Source organism: Podarcis liolepis (genome assembly GCF_965112155.1).
Source record: "Podarcis liolepis genome assembly, chromosome: 2".
Classification (NCBI taxonomy): Eukaryota; Metazoa; Chordata; class Lepidosauria; order Squamata; family Lacertidae; genus Podarcis; species Podarcis liolepis.
The window spans coordinates 25,162,586-25,189,917 of NC_139555.1; the positions used below are offsets into that span (position 1 = coordinate 25,162,586).

At 42.6% G+C, this 27,332-nt stretch overlaps 1 protein-coding gene across 1 annotated transcript in view; it reads left to right on the forward strand.

The window, feature by feature from the left end:
* Positions 1-18,263, forward strand: part of LOC310700384 (ABC-type organic anion transporter ABCA8-like) — a 317,713-nt gene extending 299,450 nt beyond the window's left edge. The window contains exon 40 of the transcript XR_014522589.1: positions 18,065-18,263. The gene's annotated coding sequence lies outside the window, so the exon portion shown is untranslated. The remainder of the gene's footprint in view (positions 1-18,064) is intronic.
* The last annotated feature ends 9,069 nt before the right edge of the window (positions 18,264-27,332 follow it).

Below are 27,332 nucleotides of genomic sequence, written 5' to 3' on the forward strand. Positions count from 1 at the left end.
GCACAGAAATGAGACCCACATAGGACGTTTTCCCATGTGCACCGTGGCCCAAAGTCACTTTTGGGTCATTGCGGAGAATTCTGAACTTGAAATCATCTCCTTTGCAGATGGTAATGTTGTTATAAAGAAGCAGTAGCTTATGCAACCACTTATCTGGATGGATTCAAAGGCAAGGTGATGGCTTTCAGTTTTCCAGAGGCTCATCCTAGTTGGTCTCTGCTTCCACTATATCCCTTGATCAACAAAGTAGAAGTTGAAAGAAATTAAGGCGTTATCACAGCAGGCTATTTTGGGTATGGGATTGGTTCTAGGTGTGCTCAGTATGCAGACACAACTGGGGTTAATTTTGTGCGATTCAGCCATTCTAGTAGGTTTTGTGGAGCGTCAAGTCATTGTAGTTCCAATGTATCTTTAATTTCAAAGTGCCTAACCCACTTTTAAGGGACCTAAATTTACTTAGGTGCTTTAGAACAGCTTTTTGAGCAATGTAGATGTCCTGTGATTTCTTGCACCTGCTTTCTTCTGCTCAGGAGTTCTTTTTGCTGCCAATATGAAAAAGAGATGAGCATGCCATTGTTCAAATACTGGCAAAATCTGAACAAGGAGGAGCACTTGGAACCCATGCAGGGAACGAGATCCTGTTATCGACACCAGCATATTTGGCCATGCATGGAACCGAACTTACAAGCACTGCATTTTAAGTGCACTGGGCATTCACATTATTCCCGGCTCTCCCCACTGGGTTGAATATCCTAGAAGTTTGTAAACCAGTAACATTAACCAGTAGCATTAAGAGTAAACTTAATGATTACTCTTTGGAACTGAAAGAAAAGGGGTAGCTCTGTGGCTTGTTCAGCTGCCCTGATTTTCCCTCTTGCTTGCTGAACCAAGTGATATTCGTTGCAATCTTCTGTTTTCTCATGCCACCCTACTTGCTGATTTCCTATTTTCAGATGTAGACCATGATATAGCATAACTCTTTCCTCCATTAAAACAAACAAAAACAAATCACAACCCTTCCTTTCAGTCTCTTAATTATTTTAGGGCTTCTTTTCTCTGAATATTGCCACTGAGGTTCTTGGTCAAACACATCTTGTTGCCGTTGCTTTTAATTGGAAAGGGAAGGGAAAGTTATCAATGAAGTAAGGTCACATTCTCACCATACATTTAAAGCACTTTGCTTTACCTGGAGAATCCTGGGAACTATAGTTTACCCCTCACATAGCTGCTGCTGCTGCTATTACTAATATTAATTTCATTTACCAGTCTCTTTTTACAGTAAGAAGCGTCACGAATGATTTGACAAAAATAAAATACAGCATATAGAAGCAATATAAAACCAGAAGGAAGTTTTGAAATGCTAACAATGCAAGATATAGAAAGCACTCATCCAACCATAGATGAATAACGACCAAGTCCTATTCACTCCAATGAAAGATGGTAAAGGTAAAGGACCCCTGAGTCCAGTCAAAGGCAACTTTGGGGTGCGGCACTTATCTCACTTTTCAGGCTGAGGGGGCCGGCGTTTGTCCACAGACAGCTTTCTCGGTCATGTGGCCAGCATGACTAAACTGCGTCTGGCGCAACGGGACACGGTGACGGAAGCCAGAGCGCACTGAAACGCCATTTACCTTCCTACTGCTGCGGTACATATTTATCTACTCGTGCTTGCATGCTTTTGAACCGTTAGGTTGGCAGGAGAGCAGAGCAACTGGAGCTCACCCCGTCGTGTGGATTTGAACCGCCGACCTTATGATCAGCAAGCCCAAGAGGCTCGTTGGTTCAGACCACAGCATGTCAGGCGTCAGAGCATGGGTAGCCAAACTAAGGCCCAGGATCCAACCCAATCGCCTTCTAAATCCGGCCCGCGGATGGTCCGGGAATCAGCGTGTTTTTACATGAGTAAAATGTGTCCTTTTATTTAAAATGTATCTCTGGGTTATTTGTGGGCCCTGCCTGGTGTTTTTACATGAATGGAATGTGTCCTTTTATTTAAAATGCATCTCTGGGTTATTTGTGGGGCGTAGGAATTCGTTCATATTTTTTTTCCAAAATATAGTCCGGCCCCCCACAAGGTCTGAGGGATAGTGGACCGGCCCCCTGCTGAAAAAGTTGGCTGACCCCTGCGTCAGGGGATCCGATCCCCCCACGGTAGGCTGCCAGGAATGGATAAGATAAGGAAAGTTCTTAGCAATGCCTTTTATTCAGTATTCACAGAGAGACTTAGAAATGCAGCCTCTTGGAGTAATTGTGTTGCTCCCGGTGAATCCCCACTCCCTCTGTCTCTCCTACTTTCTCATGACTCATCACTACGGGTGCCTTTTGCCTTTCAGCTCTCTGCTCTCCTACTTTTAATGCTCACCATATTCTGGGAGGGTGGTCTGGAATGCTTTCTAAAGACACTGAATCTGTCAGCTGTCTCCCCTGGTGCTTCCTCCTCCTCTCCCATTATTTCCCAGCTTTCCCCCCTCATCTGTGTTGGCACAAAGAGTCCTTAGTTGGCACAAAGAGTCCTTAAGAAAGAGTAGAATGCTGTTTTTATTCTTAAAAGTCGTCTTCTCCAACCACGACCGACAGCTTTATACATATCAAACGCAACCAGCTTTCTACCATCCAACCAACCCACACCCAACACTAACATTGACCACTCTATATATACAGGTATAATTTGGTGAAAGGTTGCACGAGTCATTGTAGGCTGCTGACTCAGGCTGACTTAGCATTAAAGAAACCGCGGCCAATTTTTAGCCGTGACAATCTGCCTCTGAGCTGTAACCTCCCTCAAACCCAGCAGCGGAGGAAGCCACTTGGGTGTCTGGGGCAGGGCACATCACTGGGCCTCCGGTGTCTGCCTGCCTCCTCCCACTCAGCTGCCCTACAGCTGGGGGGGGGGGAGGCAGCGGGTGGACCGTTTGGGCACGCACCCAAGCCACCGCATTTCTCCCAGGAGAGACGCGTGGCTCGGGCGCGATGCAGGCCCCGCGGTGAGTGCCGCCCGGCATTTTGTCGCCCCCTTCAGTGGTGACACCCGGGGCTGCCTGCACCCACTGCGCCTCCCCTTCCTCTGTCCCTGCTCAAACCCCTGTTGTAAATCTGAAGTGTCTCCATCTTCTCTGTAAGGGTCAGGCTGGGGAAGTGGTCTCCACCATTGCTCCTCTGCCCAGTCTCTAACACAGCGCCACCTGCATCCCTGCTGGAAGATGGACACCACCATAAGAGGCAACATTAACTCACTGAAAGCCGCGTAAACAGGAATGTATTAGCTAGGCACTTAAAACAGAAATGGTGTCAGGCACATCTCCCTAAGAGGTGCATTCCATAGATGGGGCCATCACTGAAAAGGCCATTTCTCATGTGTCCACTGTTCCCTTGGATGGGTCATATGGAAAAGAATCAGATGAAGAACTGAATGATCAGTTTCTCTGGAAAGATAGCACTGAGCATAGCCTTGTGAGCTGAGGTGATGTGATCCTTGACCAACAAGAGTGCCAAGGCTTCATTCTAGACTTAAAGAATGCTTCCCTATCTCATGGGCAGACTCCTTGGTTTGTGGTGATATGAATTGGGGGAAAGACTCATTGGATAAAACATTAAATTCGACCCTTTCATACTTGTGTCCAGTTGCCATAAATCATTGGTTTTTATTGGGCACGGCTGTTTCCTGTGTCAGATGCTGAGATATGGGGCCAAATAGAGGATGCAATTTGATCCCAATGCCAGTTTTGTTTAAAGGAGTTCTAGCACTCCTAATATTGCATGCTAGACAGTACTTATAATGAGCACAAATTATAGTTGCTCTAGTATCAGGTCATTCATAAAACAAATTCTCACAGCAAAAGAATCCAGCTTAGTATGCTTCAAAGGATGTGCCAAATGTATCTTGCCCTCAAATTGGCTTTGTCATCCTTTATGTTTAGGATAATTATATAGGACTACTTGGTGTTTCCTTAGGATGAAAGAGAAAGATAGCTCGTGATGCTAATGGAGCCCGCTGTGAGATACGGTATTTTATAGCATCCGGTGCATTAAGGTCTTCCTGGAAGTAGAGGGAGTTTTTATTCTTAATCCCATCTCCCTTGCTTTTGGCTTAACCTTGACAGCCTTATTATCTTTATCCAGCAATTTAGAAAGATTGTAAAAAATGAATCTTATTACTTTACCCTTTGAACTAATGCTTCTCTTATATTTTGTGATCTTTTTGCTTTTCCGCTTCTGGTGCTTACTCCCATTGTTATTTAGGCATTTGTTAATTACTTTTGCCCTCCTAGTCTTCACAGGTAAGCCCGAGGGAATTGTTTCATCAGGCCCAAGGTGAGAAAATCTCTGAACTTCTAAGTAAGTCCTTACTTGCAGTCAAAGGATGTGAGATCCAACCTCTGCAGCTTTTGATTTTTTGCTGCTACACTTCTCTTGCGATACCCACTGTTCAACAGTGGGGGGACCCACCGAGTAAAAATTATCTGAGCTAAAGCCCTTTGCACAGTCTTGTTAATTCTAATGTCTGATATCCCAAGGTCAAATTGGGAAAGTGCTAATTTTAAAGCTGCCAATTTGTCCAATAATTTCTTTTCAGTTAATCACCCTTGTAATAAACACAGTGCAGCAGAAGATCTAAATCTGGGCAAGAAGATCTAAATCTGCAATCAGGCTTCCTATTGCCTTCAGAAGTTAAAAATTGCACTTGGTAAGTTGGGGATAAATTGCCCAAATCATGGGTGTAGTCATCAATTAAAACTGCTTGTTGATCCTGTGATACCAAAATGCCCTGCTCAATATTAGTTTCCCTCATTCCCTGCAAGAGTTTCAAGATGGGTGGGGCTGTCCCACTTTGCATGCTTCTTTCCTGCAGGGCTGAAGTGATTTGAAAGCTTGCTTTGAATCACAGTATTCTGAGCTAAAATCTTTTTCTTATTACCACCATTCCTGAAGGATATATTGCAATATATCAAAATAATTTCATGAAACCTATTAGATAATATACGTAAAAAGTAAAGGTAAAGGGACCCCTGACCATTAGGTCCAGTTGTGGCCGACTCGGGGGTTGTAGCGCTCATCTTGCTTTATTGGCCGAGGGAGCCGGCATACAGCTTCCGGGTCATGTGGCCAGCATGACTAAGCCACTTCTGGCGAACCAGAGCAGCGCACTGAAACGCCGTTTACCTTCCCGCCGGAGCAGTACCTATTTATCTACTTGCACTTTGATGTCCTTTCGAACTGCTAGGTTGGCAGGAGCAGGGACCGAGCAATGGGAGCTCACCCCATTGTGGGGATTCGAACCGCCGACCTTCTGATCGGCGTGTCCTAGGCTCAGTGGTTTAACCCACAGTGCCACCTGTGCCCCTAGATAATATACGTAACTCCCAACAAACGAGAGCAATCAATCAAAACCCAGGCTTGGAATATCCTTTTCTGAGCTCTCTTAGGTTACATTCGGACAGCACTTTATTCTGTTTTCCTGACGTTTCCTTAACTGATAATTTCCATGTTTTACGTGATCTTTTTGCATTGTGGGAAAGACAGTCCTGGAAATCTAGTGGAAGTTTAGCATTCCTTTCTGTGTTAATTGTTTTCAGGAAACACTGATAACCTGGAAGTTTTTGCACTGTAATCGACAGAAGTATAGTAGTATAATGTCCAGATCAAGGGAAGTAATAGTACCACTCTATTCTGCCTTGGTCAGACCACACCTGGAATACTCTGTCCAGTTCTGGGTGCCACAATTTAAAAAGGTTATGGACAAGCTGGAATGTGGGCAGAGGAGGGTGAGCAAGATGATAAATGGTGGAAACTGAGATTTATGAGGATGGTTGAAGGAGTTTAGCTTGGAAAAGATAATGAGAGGAGATATGAGAGCCATCTTCAAATATCTGTCACATAGGCTGTCACATGGAAGATGGAACAAGCTTGTTTTCTCCTGCTCTGGAGAGTAGGACTCAATGGATCCAAGTAACAAGAAGGAGATTCCGACTAAACATCAGGAAGAATTTTCTGACAGTATGCAATCTCCATTGTTTTTTGCTGGATCACTTCTTGCAAAATGTGCATTTTCTGCCATTATTCTTGGTTGCGTTTTTGTTCCAGCACTTGAAGATCTTGAGACAGCGCCTTGAACTCAGCCCACCGATTTACAGGGATATAATTCAGTTCTGCCTCCCAGATTGCCATCTTGAAGTCCCTGCACTTTTTCCATTGGTGATTTAATGTGTGCTCTGGATTTCCAAGTAGATTGACAATGTGACTCACGGAAGAAAATGAAGCAAGAATGCCGCTCAAAAAAACAATGATCTGCCCTCTCTGAATGAGGACTTGTGACATCAGCAATCTGGAAGTCGTTGACAGCCGATTTGGCAAAATCACTCTCTGTTAATAAATACACTTACTATAGGTAGTAAGCCTTTAAAAATCTGGGGCTATGCAGTTTCAATCATCACCGGCATCCTGTAAGCTGGGCCATAAAATCCCAGATTTTTTTTTCTTGTAAGGAGGATTGCATTTCCTAATTAATATTTCAGCTGGACCTGGTCTGGGAACGGTTGGACAGATCTAAGCTGTAACATATGTTCTAGTGGCTTATACCCCCCTGTATGGGAACACAGGCAATAGACACTTTAAGGTGGGAAGAAACAATATCTGAAGTATATAAAATGACAGACAGATGTGTTTCTAAATTAAGGCAGGTTTATAGTCCCCAATGCTTTCTCATCTCATCACCTTGGGTTTTTCTTTTTCTTTCCATAGAGCATTCCATCTCATTTTCCTTAGAAAGAAGCTCCCTGGATTTATTGAGTTCTCAGTTTTGTCTGGCTATGACAAATTCATCAGAACTGCAGTTCTGGATGGACCTGGGAGCCCAGAAGTGGCAGGTTGCACATTGGAATCCTATGAACAAAAGGTCTTCCATATTTATCTCAATTCAGGTGGCATTTGCTGCAGGACGTCTTGCACATCCATTTTCTCTCCAGCCATGACAAGTGCTAGGAAGGATTAGGGTGAAACAAGTCCACAGGTGAAACAAGCAAGCAGCAGCAATGACACAAACAACTGCTGCCGCCCTTTAACCTTTTGCATATCATCCATTTTTAATGGGGCAATTCTTTATCTTGTTCTCATGCGACATCTTTGTGTGGAAGGTCACTAAGAATCCTGTTTGAAGATGAAGTGTTGAAATGCAAGAACAACGAAGAGCCCTAAAGGAGCGGCTGCAATTAATCAAATCAATCAAGCTTTATTGGCATACAGAGAAAACAGGAATATATGAATCGAAACATACTGTAGAATTGGCATCACTGGAGTGTATTGAAAGGAGACTGGAGACTCCCAAAAGATGCGGTGCTTATTACTTGATGATCATTTGGAAACCACAGTTCCAGTGCATTTTGAGCCAGTATTCCTGCTTTTATTTAGCTATTCTAACAAAGCAATTTAACACTTGCCTGCTCATACGTTCCTCAACCATATTAAAAGACCTGGGCTTAAAAACCCTCTAACATACAACCCTCTAATATATAACTGCAATTGTTTGTGTATTTTAAACATGCATGTTGGCCCAAAGAGAATAATTTTTAGCATCACATGACAGAAAGACATAATTATATATATATATATATATATATATATATATATATATATATATTTAAAGCATGGCAAAATTTATGGCTCACAAATACTTCATAGAGTGATAATTTATCCTGAAACACATTCAGTATTACAACTGCCTTATATTTTCCAAGCTCAATTAAATCTGCATTCATGCATAATTACCTTTCACTATACCTTTGTTTTGCTTATTTTTTTAAAAGAAACATCATCAACATCAAAATCACTGATCATGCTGCAACAGAAGTGACCACCATATATGACTGAGCAATGAAATCCAGACCTTGCCATGATGGTCATTTAACCCTTCATTTTTGATTGCGTAAGTCCGATGCTGTGGTGTGGAGGTTAAGAGCGATAGACTCGTAATCTGGGGAACCGGGTTCGTCCTATTTAGAACAGACCCATAAAAGTTAATGAACCCAAGTTAGTAATGCCAGTTAACATCACTGGGTTTATTCTGAGTAGGATTAGGATTGAAAAACACCCAGACACTATTATACAACACTTCTACTATAACTTCCAGCTAATTATTGCCTCCCTATCACTACCACTTCCAGGCTAACATTATAGCATCAAATCTGGTTTGGGAGAATTTGGTGACTGACCACAGGCTAAAATGTACCAGACAGATGGCTGGAGTGGCACTGTTCACTCATGTTCAAGGTGGACGTGTATTTCTCTTTAATTTCATGTTCATGGGGTGCTCTTTGAAGATGGAGCAGAATCCTCTGAACTCTCAGGTGTCGGGAAGCAAGAATCTGCCATGGATTGTTTTATAAAGAAGACCATTCAATGCACCCAAAGTAGCTTGTGTAAAGTAGACAAATGGTCTTTGTTTCAGGAAAAGAAAAGACATTCATCAAATTGTCAGCTCTTGAAATATGTCTAGTTAGTTGTTTTTAGCAAAAAACGAACAACCACGTTTCTATAAAATCCTTTATGCCTTAACTATTATGTGCACTCCTTGAGACAAAATATCTCTCAGAGGATTCATTACTAAAGCATTTCAGATAATGATTATTTCAGGTTTTTATCACTCTGATTCTCTGCTGAGTTGAAGGCCAAGTTATCCTGACAAAGATCAGATGGAAAATCTGGATGTCTTCAACTGGAGGGATTAAGTCCAAGTGTCTGAGATGCTATGTATTTCTCTCATATACGTACAACGCCATTGTAAATTGGCAGTGCCATCTGTATGGGTTTTGTTTTCCCCTAGCCATTTGTGTTTGGTGTTAGAAATTTGGGTTTCCAGCATTTGTCAGTCGGTGGTGGTGGTAATTATATTTTATTACATCAACGTTGAAGCTTCTAGATGATTTACAATGTAGGGCTTAGAAATTAAAAAAATAATACATAAATTGTAAATACATAAATGCAATAATTTCTATAAAAATATCAGCAACCCATATCTAGAAGTAAGAAAAAGCTCCCCCATACTTTGTTAAATGTTGCTACATGAAAGTAAGAAGATCTGTCCTTCTGTACAGGGAGAGGTTGTCTCACTTTCAGATACCTCCCATTGCTCTGAAATTCTCTCTTAGGTCAGCATGGAATATATGTATAACAGAGGCTGAGAATCCAGAGAAGCATGTGACTAATTTGGTACACCCAAGGGGCTTTCCAATCCACCCTCATGCCATATGACAAACCACTTTTGCACCTGAATGCCAGGGACTTAGATACAAATATGCAAACAATTTTTTGAGGACAGCCTACCAGCCTATCTGTTTGCTAGGGGTGACCTGGAACTTGGATTTAAGATTGCAGACAAGGAATGGAAAGCTGTGTAACAGCTGGAGGCGCGTAGACACAGAGGCATAGCGATAGCGGTCAATTGCTTTCTGGTCTTAACTTGTTTTGATGTGCTTCTTGCAAAATGGTCCTTTTGTGTTGGGAAGTCAACTAATCAGGGCTCAAGCTGATGGTGGGATAAGAGTCACTGGGTAGGCATGGGGAATCTGAGGGCCTCTAAATGCTGGACCACAACTCCCATCAGCTGCAGCCAGCATGGCCTATCATTAGAGGTGATGGGAGTTGTAGTCCAGCAACATCTGCAGGGCACCCATTTCTCATCCTTTCTCCAGGGCTTATTGTTATGAGTCCATGTGATGAATTCAACATTGATGTAGCTCAGGTTGCAAGAGGGTAACATAAGAGAACATGTCTTCCTTAATGGAGAGGTACCTGAATACTGCTGGCTATTAAGGGGAGAGCGGATGGCATTATATATCTTTGCTCAGAAGTAAGCACTGTTTGCTTACAGGTACATGCAATTTGTAGAGACGTTGGTGGCGCTGAGCCTCTTGGGCTTGTCGATCAGAAGGTCAACGGTTTGAATCCCCGTGATGGGGTGAGCTCCCGTTGCTCTGTCCCAGCTCCTGCCAACCTAGCAGTTTGAAAGCATACCAGTGCAAGTAGATAAATAGGTACTGCTGCAGAAGGAAGGTAAACGGCGTTTCCGTGAGCTCTGGTTTCCGTCACTGTGTTCCATTGCGCCAGAAGCGGTTCAGTCATGCTGGCTACATAACCAGGATAGCTGTTTGTGGACAAACGTTGGCTCCCTTGGCCTGAAAATGAAATGAGCACCACACTCCGTAGTTGCCTTTGACTGGACTTAACTGTCCAAGGGTCCTTTACCATTTATTTTTTTTACCTATTAAGGGGAGAGATTGTATAGCTCAATGACTTTGCATGCTGACGGTTCCAGGTTTGATTAATGTCATTTCCTGTTGAAAGGCTCTTGGTTCTTTGAGCTGAGGGAAATCTTTGCCTGGGATGTTGGGGCATCAGTTGGAGCTAAATGAACACATGTATAAGGACATTTAATACATGTTCACAAGGCAAGGTTGAGCCTTGCAGTGTTGAACAAAAAGAGCAAGTACAGTGGTACCTCGGGTTACATACGCTTCAGGTTACAGACGCTTCAGGTTACAGACTCCGCTAACCCAGAAATAATACCTCAGGTTAAGAACTTTGCTTCAGGATGAGAACAGAAATCGCACGGTGGCGGCGCAGTGGCAGCGGGAAGCCCCATTAGCTAAAGTGGTGCTTCAGGTTAAGAACAGTTTCAGGTTAAGAACAGACCTCCAGAACGAATTAAGTTCTTAACCTGACGTAGCACTGTAGCAATAATCTTTTAGGAATAGGTGGAAATGGGACACCACTGAATGCTTCTAATTTTGACAGTCGGGTCGTGTATCCACAGCGGTCACCAGAGGAGGAATGACCATTGGTAGGAGCACAGAGATAAGAAAGACTATGGTGTGCCTGTAACAGCGAAACCAGGCTCCTTCATCTGCCCCATCCGCACTAAAACATGTCTCTCTCATATTGGTCTTTACAGCTGTAACTCTCCAATGGTTTGACTTTACCCCCAAAGGTGCACTCTTCCATTGTCTCCCGAGACAGATGGGTGCCAACAGCAATGCATATGCACCTTTGTAGCCCTCTCCCTTACACACACAATTATGTACAAAAAGAGGCTCTTTCTACCAATTGTAGTGCATGAAATCATGATAAGAACTGCATAGGCATTTTGCAGGGAACCATAATTCCATTTCCTAATATGGCAAAACTAAACTAGCTAGGAATGGCTCCCAATCTATTCCATTTTACGTGAGGCACCTGACGCAAGGATTAAGCGCTAGAACTTTTTGATTAATGAAGATGACAAATTGATATTAAACATTATCAAAGTTTTTGTTTGGGGCCAAGAAGGGAATCATCCAGACACGTTGTAAGTTGAGCCTCACACAGTACTGTTAGGCAACGTTTTTTTGGCAGCCTCAATGGAAATTTCAGGAGCAGATGTTAATATTTTGAGATGTATGAGTTTGCAACAGCTACTTCATTTTCCAAGCAGGAGAGAAGGTTGTGGTTTTATACAGCCTTTAGGGCTTTAAAAAATTGTTAGATGCTTGGGGAAATGAGAGGGAAGTGGCCAAGTTATGCACGCCACAGTTTCCTGTAGATGCTACCCATTTGGTTACCTGATGTGGTCTGTCTGTCAGCTTGATCTACTTCTAAAGCAAGGCTGAGGTGTACGAGCATTTTCTCATACCTGGGGAACAAGATAATAGCCACAGGCACCTATTAATTAATAAAGATCAGTCTGAAGATGTTAGCTGTATTTTTTTTACAGTCCAAGAAGAATGTCAGGGCTTCTGCCTGACTACACCCAGGAACCCTGCTTGAAAATAATCATCAAAATTCTGTGTCACACTAACCCAAACCCTGTACCCTGTTTTGTACAATAAGCAAATGAGCATGTTTTTGGTTTTGCATAACTTTGATGTTCCTGTTACTCTTGAGCAAGGGGAAAAAATGGCTGCAGGTTATCAAAACTCAGTCCATTCCTACTTCTTACAGCATTCATCTTTGGAGAGTTAGCCAAAGTTTTTCCAATTTACTTTCACGCCAGTATTGGTTGCTTGTTGGGTGAGCCATCCCCTAATGTGTTTACAGGTGGACGTACAGAAAATGAGCCCCCATAATAATCTGTGCACAAATATTGTGACACGTAACTGGGTAGATAGGAATATACATCCTTACGCCTCTAGGACAATCCAGTCACCCCTATTTTGAGGTTAAGCTGTGTAGACATAATAGTGTACCATTCAGGCTTAGTTACAGGCACTACCCACCCGGCTGCTATTTGTGCCAATTTCTGCATATTCCATTTGTAGCCCAGGGTGAGGTGCAATAAAAAAAAGTTAGGTTCCCCTCTAACCATGTCTCAGTAATCACCATGGCACTGTTCAATTTCTGTATATTAGCTATGTGTGAGTCTTCCTTTCATATGCTTGAGCAATGCTCAGGAAAAGCAAATATATGTGTATCACTACAACCTGCCATATCTATTTGAATATTGTCTCCCAAACCTTTGTCTGCTTGGAGCTTCTACAGAGCAGAAAAGAGAATATGCAGCCTGTATGCTGAATTATGGTGTTGGAGGAGACTCTTGAGAGTCCTATGGACTGCAAGAAGATCAAACCTCTCCATTCTTAAGGAAATCAGCCCTGAGTGCTCACTGGAAGGACAGATCCTGAAGCTGAGGCTCCAATACTTTGACCACCTCATGAGAAGAGAAGACTCTATGGAAAAGACCCTGATGTTGGGAAAGATTGAGGGCACAAGGAGAAGGGGACGACAGAGGATGAGATGGTTGGATAGTGTTCTCGAAGCTACCAGCATGAGTTTGACCAAGCTGCGGGAGGCAGTGGAAGACAGGAGTGCCTGGTGTGCTCTGGTCCATGGGGTCACGAAGAGTCAGACATGACTAAACAACATGTTGATCTCTGCTTGGCAGTGAAGAATTCCTGCTCTCTGTCACTGCTGCCAGCTCTCTCAAATCACCTTTTCCAGAGTTGGGGTCGGCTACAGTGGGCTTCCCCCTCTAGAACAGTAGCAATACTTAGGCTTGTCTTCCTATCCCTTTCTGCCAATAACTGGAGCTATGCTGACTCTGTAACTACCATCTGCAAGCAGGTTTTCCTGGTGGACACTTTAGTACAGAGCTTTCCAAACTTTTCGTGTCAGTGACACTCTTTTTAGACAAGCATAATTTCGTGACACGATAATGCAGTTTTACTAGCGAACTGGAGGTTAAATGAACGCCTTTCTAGCCCTGGGAGGAGCTCGGAGAGCGTTTGCATGACACACATGCACACTGCAGCCGACACACTAACGTGTCACAGCACACACAGTTTGGAAAGCTCTGCTTTAGCAGGAAAGCTAAGAATGAAAGCCTTCTGTAGTTCCATAAGATGGAGAGCTGACTTGTCTCTCTGGGGATTTAATAGCTTTTCTGAACCATCTTGGACGCCTGCTTGGGTAGGAAAAACAGAATGCCCCTGGTTCAAATAATTAAATAAGAATAATAGCCAATAATGTTCCTGGACCTCTGGTTACTCCGCTCAGACATCTGTTTTCGCAGTTATTGTTCTAGTGCTGAACGGACAGCTCCAGATAACCTCTGGACCTCTCTCTGCTTCCCCAAGTTTCTTCCCCTGACCCACTAATTCCTGCTAATTTTGGGTTTTTGTCATTCCTGGTTACCAGAATCACATTTATTCCTATTGTTGAATGAGAGCTTGTTGTGAAACAGCAATGTTACTTTCTTTTGACATGACACACCTGTGGGGGGAATGACCCTAATATAAGCCAGCCACCATCTCTCACAGGTTTTCAGCTGCTCCATTTGCTGCATGGGTAGTCTACCACTATATAGGTTAAGAGTTTGTGTCTTTTAACTATGATGAGCATCTGGCTTCTCTGGCTACCACATCGGAACACTGTGTGTTTATTGTGCAGGAACATAGTTTTCTCAAATTTGCAGCCAAGTCCAACGAGTGCCTGAAAAGAGCTGCTATTGCACCACCACTCATACAAGTGCAACTATATAGAATTATATAATGTTGCATTTGCTACTTCTGAGCCCATGCACTTTTTGCCATTGGCTAAGCTGCTGTGATGTCACAGAACGCTCACCAACATTTTAACTACTTAGATGGATCTGTTGTGGCTTAGGGTGAGTCACAGAGCTGAGGAACCCCTGAGGCAAAAGTGGTGGCGGGGGTTGATTTTCACATTGCTTTGAATGGACCAATTTTAGCTCAAATAGAGCTTTATTTCCTCTGCATCATAGCTCAAATTACTGGCACTGGTTGGAATACAATGAGAGAGGAGTCCTGCCAGTACAGGAACTACAGCAGTTCAGAATAGACATGAATGGTCCAGAGTGTCAAAAAGATGGATGCCCACGGAACTTCCCCAAATGTTACCGAAAGCAATAGGAAAAGGAGCAGCCAGCTTCCCGATAATCTGCTCATTTCCAAAGCCAACCACATGGAGGCAGCAAAACACACATTTCCATATTTTACAGAGAGGTAACGAGGCAAGAGGGATTACATTAGAGCCTGATTCAAGCAGTATTTTAATAGCAGAGGAAAGTAAAATCGTTTGGAACTGACTGGATGTTGGCTTCAAGTCAAACACTTGTGCTGCTGTTAAAGATGGGGGAGGTCTGGAAAACTCTGACCTGCCGTGGAGACAGACACATCCTTCCAATATTCCCGCAGGTTAGTCAAGTAACACGAACCTACCTGCATTTCGAAAAATGTGTGAGTGTGTGGAATGCACACCTGTGGTTTCTCTGCTAGGCAGTTGAGAACCTGCAATTACACCAAGTGTAATTCTTTTTCTTTTTCTAAAATAAACCACCACCAGAACATAGGAGAGAGATAATGGGGTCATACTCCCCCTGAAAGATCAGATTGTTAATCTGGGGGTGCTCTTGGGCTGGTAAGGCAGCTACAACTGTTTCTGGACCAGGATAGAGATGGGGGGGCAACTCCCATCTCTTGTGGGGCACAATTAGTGCCAGCACCGTCCGTTAAGAGTTTGGGTGTAATCTTCGACACCTCCCTTTCCATGGAGGTGCAGATTGCAGCTATAACAAAGGCGGCATTTTTTCATCTCCGCCAAGCTAAGCAGTTGGCTCCTTACCTCTCTCGCCCTGACCTAGCCACTGTGATCCATGCGACGGTCACCTCCAGACTGGATTATTGTAACTCGCTCTACATGGGGCTGCCCTTGAGACTGACCCAGAAACTCCAGCGGGTGCAGAATGCCGTGGCAAGACTCCTTACGGGGTCCTTGCTGCGGGATCACATTCACCCAGTGCTATACCAGCTGCACTGGCTCCCGGTGGAGTACAGGATCAGGTTTAAGGTGCTGGTTTTAACCTTCAAAGCCCTATACGGCCTAGGACCCTTGTATCTATGGGACCACCTCTCCCAGTATGTCCCATAGAGGACCTTACAATCTTCAAACAAAAACATCTTGGAGGTCCCAGGCCACAGGGAGGTTAGGCTGGCCTCAACCAGAGCCAGGGCTTTTTCAGCTGTGGCTCTGATCTGGTGGAATGCTCCATCACAAGAGACTAGGGCCCTGCAGGACTTGACATCTTTCCGCAGGGCCTGCAAGGCAGAGCTGTTCCACCAGGCCTTTGACCAAGGCACAGTCTGACCCCCTCCTTTGGTAATCCTCACAGAACTCTAGCCCAGTGGTTGCCATTAATCTGATTTGAACTGATTTTATAATGAATTGATTTTAGAATGCTGTATTATTTTACTGTTGTTAGCCGCTCTGAGCCCGGCTTCAGCTGGGGAGGGTGGGCTATAAATAATTTATTATTATTATTATTATTATTATTATTATTATTATTATTATTTATAGCGTTTACCTCTGTCATCCATGCACTAGTGACTTCCAGGACAGATTATTGAAATGTGCTGGGCGGGGGGCGTAATGCCCTTGAGATTGATCTGGAAGTTGCAGCTGGTGCAAAATGGGGTGGCTTGACTGCTCACTGGGGCATGATATTGCCAACACATTACCCCACTGTTGAAAGAATGCAGTGAGCCACTGGGCTAAGTTGAATGTGCTGGTTTCGGCGTATAAAGCCCTTTACAGTTTGGGAGCAGGAAGATCATCTCACCCCTTATATACCCAGTCAATCAATGTGCTCTGCAGGTGAGGACCGTTTGCAGACACCATCTTATCAGGAGGTCCATTCCTCATAATATCGGAATGGGATATTTTGGATTGTGTCCCTACCTTTCAGAACATCCTCCCTTTGAATACTGGGCAGGCACAGTCTCAGTTGCCTTTTTGGCACCCACTGAAGACCTTCCTCTTTCAAAAAGCCCTTTTAAACTGAGATCTTTCCAGTCTGCATCTGCGTTGGAATTATTGGAAAGGTCTTGTTATTTTTGGTTCTCTGCTTTCTGCCCTACTCCTTTGGGAGGAAGAACAGGGTATATACATTTAACAAAAGAGCAAAAGAAATCATGCATTGGAAGAGAGACTGATGCAGCATCCCAACTCAAGATTTCACTTGACGCCACCCAAGTGGGGCAGCAGAATAGAATCTCAACAAGTTGTGAAAAGGGTTGCTCTGAGCCTTTTGCATATGAATAGCTGTTGACTCCAAGCCTGTGGAAGGCAGAGAGGCTCACCTGTGCAGAGGTAGCAGTTTCATTTGTTTGATGCAGGATGCAGCCTTACATCACATCAGGCACACTTTTGTACTGTCTAGTCTCACTGGCCATGACACTCTGGTCTCAGGGAGGGATGCAATCTTTACCTGTTTATCAAGGATTCGTCCTGATTTGCTTGTACAAACCTTAGGCAGAGGTTAGGTTATGCTGGGCCTTTATTGAGCATTCCTTCTGATATCTTTGCAGGGTGGTTATAAAACAACATGCATTTCTAAAAATGCGGCTCCCTTCTACGATTGGATTGAAGATTCAGACAAACTCGCAACATATGAACAACTTGCATATAAACGCAGACTTGCCATGGACAAATTCAATGATATTTGGAATCCATTCTTACAAATGCTGTAATAGGTTAAGACCTGGTGAACTACAATAACAACCTTGTAAAGGATACAGTTTTGGGCCCCCCCTTTATTTTCCCTTTTGCACAGGTTCTGTTTCTCTTTTTTATTTACGCCTCACATTGTTTAGTGCACATATAATTATATACTTTTTGAACTTTCAATAAAGAGGTTTAAAATCTAACAACAACAACTTGCATTTCTCCTGATTTTTCTTTGGGGTGTTTAATTAGTTTCTTGTTAATCACAAAATCATAGAATTGTAGAGTTGGAAAGGGACCATGAGGGTCATCTAGTCCAACCCCCTGGAATGGAGGAATCTTTCCCCCAGTATTGGACTCATTCACCCCACACTATTCATTTCCCTATTACTTTCCAAACTGCAAAAGTCCTGATTCTTTTCTTTGTTTTGTTAAGGTGGATTTAGTGAATCAGGAAGACAGAGACCTTTAATCTACTTTACTTGTGCAAACTTCAGTTTCCAGTCTGTGTATGAATCCCTCCTGCATAATACTGGCAAGTCTGGAGACACCAGGCATTTCTCAGCATAATTTCCCCATCTATAAAATGGGTATTAGAGTGATCATGAGAAACACGACTAAACTTTAGGTTACGTAAATACAATCCTGGTAACAACACACACAACTTAACAGGCTGTTTTTGACTATGTGACTTCTATTTCAAACACAATTCAACATATAATATCTCACAAAGTGTAATTCTATAGACAAACACATCATTCAAACAGAACGTATCAAGAGAAATTAAAGTCCAATGGATGATCGGGAGATAAAGTCCATTCGGTTCCTAAATTGGCATATTGGCAATAACCACAATATGGTATGCTTATCTTATGTTGTTCCACGTATCACTGCTTTGACAATTCTAACGTTCCTTGTATGTAGATATAGGATCAGATGGAAAACTTGAAGGTATGTCATGAGGGCAGACTCAGTCAATATAATAAAGGCAGTTCTTTTAAGTGCATGGGTGTTAGTAATTAAACCTATGTAGATCATGCAGATTATATTGATTTGCATGCATCTGTTTTGGCACATACAGTGGTGCCTCGCAAGACGAAATTAATTCGTTCCGTGAGTTTTGTCATCTAGCGAATTTTTCGTCTTGCGAAGCACGGTGTCGGAAAAGTTTTGGAAAAGCTTCAAAAATCACCAAAAACCTCAAAAAAGGCTACCACACCGCGTTCTATGAGTTGCTCCTCGAAGTCAAGTTGCAACTGTATTAACGGTGTTAAGAAAAAGGAAACAAACTTGCAAGACGTTTTCGCCTTCGAAGCAAGCCCATAGGGAAATTCGTCTTGCGAAGCAGCTCAAAAACCGCAAAACCCTTTCGTCTAGCGAGTTTTTCGGCTTGCGAGGCATTCATCTTGCGGGGCACCACTGTAAATTTTCCAACAGCCATGGTATAAAAGCTTTGCCTCCAAGCCCAGGAAATACTGCTTCATCACCTTCTGTTCACTGACATTTTGCCAGGCATTGCCCATGCCCTTTCAATTCTACTTTTGCAGCCTTTGGACTAGAAACTAGATTCCCTTTGAATATTATAGACAAAACTGACACTGTCAGCATCCTGCGTTGTGCACGTCATGCCAGCTTCTGCACGTATACAGAGAGCGTGCACAGCCTCTCACTATTATTGCTATCTAAGCTGCCAGTGCAGTTAAATCCTAAAAATGATCTTTAAAAGGGCAGCCAAATTTAAATCAGCACAGGTTGAATCCACATTGGACAATGTCCATTATTTGTAAAATAATAGCATCTTGTGTTTGAGAGGCTGTTGTGATTTGGATGCCAATTCTTAGAATGTAAATCCTTTGATAGCGATCTGACTTTTAGAAGACATCTGAAGGCAGCCCTGTTTAGGGAAGCGTTTAATATTTGATGAATTATTGTATTTTAATATTTTGCTGGAAGCTGCCCAGAGTGGCTGGGGAAACCCAGCCAGATGGGCGGGGTATAAATAAAAATTATATATATATATTATTTAGACAAATCACTACAGGGATAGCTCCCTTTGAGAAACGGGTATGTTTAAGCCGTGGCTGAAATCCAGTAGATGTAGGTGCTTTTAAACCCTTTGAAACCTATATCCCTGTTATTCATTTGTGATAATTATAAAGATCCTTTTGATATTTTCTCTACTTGGCTGGTGACATCTAGCCATAGTAAACTGTTTTAACCACTTTGGTGGTAAATGTATCATTTCAGTTGCTCACTAGCTGCCTTGACTGAAGCAGTGATAAGACCCCTTCTTAAAAAAAAGAAGAAGACCCCCATTGATCTTGGTATCTAACTTATCATTAAGAGGCACGGGGTTCAAGAAAGTGGTAAAAGAACAACTCTTTAGGTTGGATTTAATTAACCATCTGCAATTGTGGAAGCCAGTGCAATGACTCCTGCTAGCACAATGAGGCATTCCCCCCTGTCTTCTCCCCACGTGCACCTCCCTCATATCTGCTGTGTGGGGGGTCAGGAGAAGCATGCAGGCGGGGGGTGGGGAGCAGAGGAGATTGTTCCATAGGGCAAGCAGTAATACTTGCGCTGGCAGAATGATAAGAAGAGCACAGCATAGAATTCCATCCTTCGCCCCCTAGGATGAGGGATTTGTCTGAGGTCCTTTTCTTGAACATACAAACTCTGCATACCAAGAACAAACTTAGCTGGTCTCTAAGGTGCAACTGGACAATTTTTATTTTATTTTTATATATTTCTACTGCGCCAAACCAACACAGCTACCTACCTGAATTTGCAAGCCACTCTCCACCATCCCACACCCATGCTCAGCTCCCAACCTTCCCCATATCCTGTGGGGGAAAGGTTGGTGGTGGTGGTTGTACTCAATATGGTCTTGAACATGAGTGGCTGCTAAGAGGAACTCCACTTCCTTAAAATGTACTTTATGGGGAGAGAAAAAAAGTGGGAGGGAAGTATTGCCACTGCTACCTCTGCAGTGGTAAGCTTCCCTGGAATAACACCCAGTTCCAGCTCCTCTGCCTGGCCCAAATTTCACTCTTCATTTCAAGCCAAATGCTCTTAAAGGTGAGCTGTTGGCTTAGACCTCGGTTTGTTTTCCATCTATGCAAGACCTTTAAGAGAGGTCATTGGGGTCGCAGAGGACAGTGACTGTGGTGTTTGCTCGTTCTTTTTAAAATGTCTGTACAGGGTGAGAGAAAGAGTTAATAGGTAGACCAATAGAAAAGCCAGAGGCGGAGCCTACCTGTTTATAAAAGGGCTTAGCCCGAGGTTTGGGTTGGTTGGTTGGGAAAGGCAGTTGGGAAAGCAGTTGGCAGACTGTTGGAAATAGAGCGACAGTTAGTGGAGTTGGTTCTTGTGTGAGGGGAGGTAGAAGAGTTAAAGACAGGATAAAATAAAACTAAGAAGGTAAAGAGTAACAAGATTTTGAAGGCAGTTAAAGTTTATTTGTGTTTGCAATAAACTACACTCTTCTTAACTTAAGAACCTGACTGAGACTAAATAAAAAAATTCCTTCCAGTAGCACCTTAAAGACCAACTAAGTTAGTTCTTGGTATGAGCTGGAAGGAATTTTGAGCTGGAAGGAATTTTTTTATTTTGACTATGGCAGACCAACACGGCTACCTATCTGTAACTGACTGAGACTAAGTAATTTACCGGGGAGGACCTGATTGGTGGCAGCGGATTAGTGGTGTACGGGTCAATAGTCCGTAAGACGACTGGGGGCTCCGTACGAACACCACAGTGACGGACCTGAATATGTGCATGCGGTGGGTGACTGTGTGAGTGAAGGTGACTTGCCATTGGCCTTGACAATTTCAGATCAAACTTATGAAAGGTGAATAAACCTATGTTCCATTGAGACAAGAGAGAAGCCGAGTCTGGAGCAGATAGGAAAGAGAAAGGCTTTTTCTAGACACAATCGCTCTCCCTGTGAGAATTAAGTCTATCGCTTGGGAACACTTTGGGAGTTGGCCTTGCTTCTAGATGAAGACTTTTGGCTAGCTTTGGCTAGTGCACTGGCTGTGACTTCTGTTGGAAGACAGAAGCAAAGAAAATTGACTGCTGTAATCAGGACTTCTTTTCAGCTGGTACTCAGTTCTGGCACCTCTCAGGTGGGCACCTTTGCCATTTTAAAAGAATGAGGGAGGTATTCATGGTGAGTTCCGGCATCTCTTTTTCTAGAAAAATGCACTTTGTGTGGGATCATCCATGAAGTTGGTTCAGAAACTTGTGCTAACACAAGAATGCTGCTGCCTGATTTGTTGACATATTCTTCTAAATAAAAACAACTTTATTGGGTACCAGATTGAGTTTCCAAGATCAGTTGAAGGTCTAACCTATGAAGCCCTAGAATGAGGTGAGAAACCTCAGGCCTGTTGACCAAATGTGCCCCTAGAGCAGATATGTGGAACCTATTGTCCTCCAATGTCCTTCTCATCATCCCTGGCTAGGACTGATAAGAGTTGAAGTCCTACAACATCTGAAGGGCAGATTTCCCACTTCTGGTGGGGACAATAATAGTGAATTAGATGGACTAATGATCTGACTATGTATAAGGCAACTTCCCATGTTTTTGTTTTTCATCTGCTAATGTTAACAGTGTATGCAAATAATAATAAAAAGGACATATTAGTTCCAGTGTCTTATGCATGTATTCCTACATGCAGATACACCCAGGGTAATATAAAAATGAGAGCACTCTAAACGTACAGTGCACAATGGAATATGCTGAGTAGTTTTTCCATTGTCCAGAGTAATTCAAGTTGGCATGAAGGAATTTATTAAGCAAATGCAGGCAGCCAGCTCAAAGCAAACACATAAGCATTGTAGGTGGCAAATTGACAAAAGTTCAGGCCGGCAAAACAAAGCCGATATATTCAACTCTTGCGCTTTGACTTATTAGAAACGACATAACTTAAAACACTGTCTGGAAAAAGGCTTGTAACTGATACCAACCTCGCTGCATTGGGATTATCTTCAAGTGATCTTGAAAACTAAATAATTTTTTTTATTATGAAAAAAAATACGTATAAAGAGTCTCTCCAGAAAGAAAATAGCACGAGCGTGTGCAACTTGGTATCCCCAGAGGAAGGATTAAAGCTTAAAACATGGGAAAGAAGAAGTCCAGCCGGAATAATATGCCGCAGTCATCTGCTCAGATTGCTAGTGCTGGGAAAATGTTTGAAGCTGATTTCAAATAGGGATGCCATAGATGGTAAAACAGCTGCCAGATCACTGAGACCTACGGGAGGCAGCTGTCAAACTGTAGCAAGCTCTTCAGCCTTCCAGTTGATGGCCAGACATTACCACATCACTCAGCAGAGTTTCCTGTCCAATATTAAGCACAGCACACACACATACACCCCACTACCTGAAGGTGGGATTTAAAGCAGACAGCCAGATTTCCATCAGAGATATTAGAGTTTCATATTTTGCACCATCCGTGGTCTCCTTCCCTAAGCAAATATGTCTCTCAAGCTAAGCTTCCTATCAGGAAAATGGGAATAATGATGACTACATGGTTGTTTTCAGGATGAGATGGTATTGATTATAAAGCACTTTGCATATTTCCCCCCTTCAGTAATTTTTATTAGGTTTATAGGAGAAAACAAAACAAAAAATAAATAGAGCTATCACAACAAAGTACATGAGTACCACGTAATTCTGGAACGGATAATGAAAGTACTCGTGCATAGCAAATAATCCATAGCGTTGAGATTTACATTTTTGTCATCCATTACAGAGGCACCTTGCATTCTGGAAAAGCAATGAATGAATACTTGAAAAGCAATGTATACACAGCAAGCCATAATAACTCTATGGGAAGCATCCTTTGATTTGTGTGTGTTTGGTAGGCAATTGCATTCTTGTAGGCCATGCTTTGTACAAATCACATTTCGTTCTTACAGAAGGAAGGTGGTTTAACTTAAAAAGAGAGGAAGTGATGGGTTCATGAAAGGCAATAGCTTTCACCAGTGCAACCGTTGCAAAGCTTCTCACGTTGCCAGATATTTCCAAAATATCCCAATGATCTATAATTACAAATAATTGATCTGCATTATGCTTAACATCTGGGATGGAGAGACTTGCCAGATGTTGTTAGAGTCTGGCTCCCATCAACCCAACCCAGCAGGGCTAATAGTCAGGAATGATTGGGATTATAGTTCAGTACCACATAAGGATCACAAGCTCCCCAACACCACTTTACATAGTAACATAACAAGGAAACCTTGCCAGAGACCCTTGCAATCTGCATTTCAACAAAGAGGGGGAGACGATAGGAATGATGCTATTGATAGTATTTAATTGTGGGTCTCAGGACTGCACATGGTGTGTTTTTCTTTCAACCTATTATTTCAATGACTATACAAAAGCCACAAAATTCAGTCTGTTTTCATTGGTACAAAATTCCATTCCCGTAAGGTTTTGTCGCCACCCACTTCCAATCAGGTAGGTTTGTGTGATCTCAGCAGAGGAGATGGAATCATTCGGGGCGGGGGAGATCATTTAAAAATGTGACTGTGCAATAGTCATGGAAAATATGTGCTGTTTGCACCCTGTCCATGTGGCAATTACAATGGCTTCCCAGGACTTTGGGCCTAAAAATATATTCTCCATGACAGGAGCAGATAGCTAAATTTAGAGCCTCGCCCAGCTTCTGTTGATTCACCTCTGACCTGTAGTCCTTATTTAGCTGGACCTGGTAGCATATTATATAGTAAGGTCTAAGGAAAACAGTTGCCCTTTCCTGCAGCTCCCATAACTTTAGACTACGTTCAGAGAAATATTTACCATTCATCCCTGAACTTGTAACATTGTGCTCTTTAAGTGTGGTTGTGTTTTAAAGAGTTATACTGTATTATAGGCTTGGGTAGGAGATAATGTTAATACTGGATAGCATATCAGAGGATGTTTTTAATGTTTTAAGAGCCAATTCACTTAACTGGTTTGCTCCTTGTTACTTTATTCTAGTATTCTTATTTTATTGTTGTTAGCTGCCCTGAGCCCGGCTTCGGCTGGGGAGGGCGGGATATAAATAAATTATTATTATTATTATTATTATTATTATTATTATTATTATTATTATTGCCATGAAACAGTCACCTAAATTGAAATCAAATGAGAATGTGAGGCTTCCTCCACAGGCTTAATCATCCAAAGAGTTTTGATCGAACCCCAAAGAGTTTGAATAAAGTCTTGCAGACATGTCTGTGCATGTCTGGATTCTGCCTAAAGGTTACCCAGGAAAAAAATGTGTATTTTCACTTTCTTAATCTTGGGCCATCCCCCCCCCCCCCGCGAATTATGCCTGTGGTGAAGGAATTGTGTCAGACAGAACTCTTAGGATAATTTCACAATGGACAAAACTTTAGCAAATCGTTATTAAGGTCAAGGAACTATACACTGTCTGTGAAAGCTGGGTCCAAATAAATTGCTGTCAATAAACAGGCTGTAGCAATAATATTCTAATGATGGTAAAAATGTCCATTCAAGAAATAAGTTGGGTGAATGGCATTGCTTGCTAACAGTTTTCAGTGCATTTCCTGAAATCAGCAGCTAAGTATATGTTGCAGCTAAGTATATACAATTGAAATCTTGTTAAAGGTGAGAATTTGCATATTTCCTTTTGTCTGCACAATAGACTACAGTCTACAACCTCAGCTGTCTTTGATGTAGGCTTAACATGCAAATCAGAACCTTTAAAAAATGTTATTAATGAATTTGGTAAAATGATAAATTTAATCAAAAAGATTTCCCCCCCCCTGCACTTACAAGGCAAATTCATGTGCAACATACATTTGGATTCTCTTACAGAACTGTTAGATTGCCATCAAACGAGACAAAGCATCTTTCCTTCCCTGTAAGGGAATGCTTGGCTTACTTAACAGGATACAATGTCCTGTTGGAATCATAACAAATGTTTGGCTCTGGCTTAATTCCAAGTCGGGCCCATGGGACATTTGACGTAAATGCCTGCCTTGCAAAGGATATACAGAACAACAGTCTCTGGAAGTTCTGCAGCCACCCAATAGTCAAAGCCTGATCGTTCTGTTTGTTTGGGCATTATATTCTAGCCCAGGCATAGGCAAACTTGGCCCTACAGATGTTTTGGGACTATAGCTCCCATCATCCCTGACCACTGGTCCTGTTAGCTAGGGATCATGGGAGTTGCAGGCCAAAAACATCTGGAGGGCTGAGTTTGCCTATGCCTGTGCTAGCCCAGAGGTAGCCAACCAAACGCCTTTCAAATTGTGTTGGACTCCAACTCCCATCAGACCCAGCCAGCTTGGCCGGTGGTCAGGAATGATGGAAGCTAAAAGTCCAGCAACATCTAGAGGGGGCAATTTGGTATCCCTTTTCCTGGCTGTTCACGGAAGCTTATTATTATAACATTCATTTATACACTGAAAACATGAGAAGCTGCATCATGGGAAGTCACGCAACTGAAAGGAACAACAGGAAAACGAGACTGCAGATATGAATGGGACTGATTCCCCCTCTGGGGCATTTTCTATGTGGGAAATGTAAGTTCTGTAAAATGGACCCATAAAGCAACTGAATCTGACAATGCAGTTAATAACTGGGAGGTGATGGAGTAACAGGTCTGCAAGGATTTCATGTAGGGTTGGCATATTCCCCAAAGTGAAAATCCAGGCAAAGTTCTTAAGCTTTCCCTTTCCCTCTTCCTAAGTCTTTGGGCTGTATTTTGATTTTTGCAGAATTTTTCTTAAAAAACTGTCCTAGTTGCCATAAAGGTAAAGGTAAAGGTACCCCTGACTGTTAAGTCCAGTTGCCATACATCCGGGTTTTTTCCGGAAATTTTGCCGATTCGGAAAAATCATCTCGAACACCATTTGGACAGTCCGATTCCCGGACGTATGGCAGTCCTATTTCATGACATGTAGTGCAACCTCTTTGACTTGTGCCGTTAAATGTCTTTATAATAAAACTAAATATAGGAGACCAAAATAGGGGTTTGCAACATGTTGGCTTGATGTACAGTGGTACCTCGCAAGACGAATGCCTCGCAAGACAAAAAACTCCCTAGACGAAAGGGTTTTTTGTTTTTTGAGCTGCTTCGCAAGACGATTTCCCCTATGGGCTTGCTTCGCATGACGGAAATGTCTTGCAAGTTTGTTTCCTTTTTCTTAACACCGTTAATACAGTTGCGACTTGACTTCGAGGAGCAACTCATAGAACGCGGTGTGGTAGCCTTTTTTGAGGTTTTTAAAGACTTTGGTATTTTTGAAGCTTTTCCAAAACTTTCCCGACACCGTGCTTCGCAAGACGAAAAAAACCGCAAGACGACAAAACTCGCGGAACGAATTAATTTCGTCTTGCGAGGCACCACTGTATTCTGTTGTGTCAAAGATTTGAGGTAGCTGAAAAATCTGATGCGGGAAGAGGGTTAATGCTAGAGCAAGGCTGGGGAAGCTGTAGCATGTGGGTCAGTTTTGGCCTACCAGGGGTTTGAATTTGGCCTGGAAGGCCATTCCCCCAAGGCACACCCACCTGTCAATCAGCTGGTGGCACTGATAGGCAGGTGACACCCACTAGTGAGAGACAGGGTTCAATTCTGCATTGTTGCATGCCTTGTTTTCCCACAGGAACCTGGTGTGTTTAGCAGGATTTAAAATGCCTTTAGTAAGTGGTAGAAACACACACACACACACACACACACACACACACACACACGGCAAGGGACCTAGTATAAGCTAGCAGTAATGTATTTCAAAACGGTTTTAGAAAACGTTTTCTTGTATAATTAAGGAGAATGTACCTGCTGGCCTTTATTTCTTTAGAAAAGTTTAAGTCCAGAAATAGGAACAAGGAGGTGGAATTCAGTTTGCATTACAATTTACCTAATCTACACTTTCCAAAACAACACAAGAACCAAAACACTGCCATCCTTTGAAAGTCAATAATAATAATAATAATAATAATAATAATAATAATACTTTGAATTTTGCAATGCAGTTCTCCAGCCAAGGAGTGTGTATAGTATGCATATGTTGGGGCACAGTGTCCATAAAAATTTGTATTAGTGAGCAAAATGCTCAAATCTGGAAATTGCTTTGCAAAAGGGTGCATGTTAGGAATATATATATATATATATACAAACATGCATCCATTAGGAGATATTCACACTACAATGCTGATGTATTTTCACGAGGACTTAAAGAAGTTTCACAGACCAATGAGTAATGTGGAGAATTTAAGACTGAGAAGTTGAGAAACCAAGAGAATCCAAAATCGACAGTTTTGCCCTCCTCTTTCCACAAATCGAATCAAGTTACTTCTAAGCCTGAGTTCTAGATTCAGGCACGTTTTTG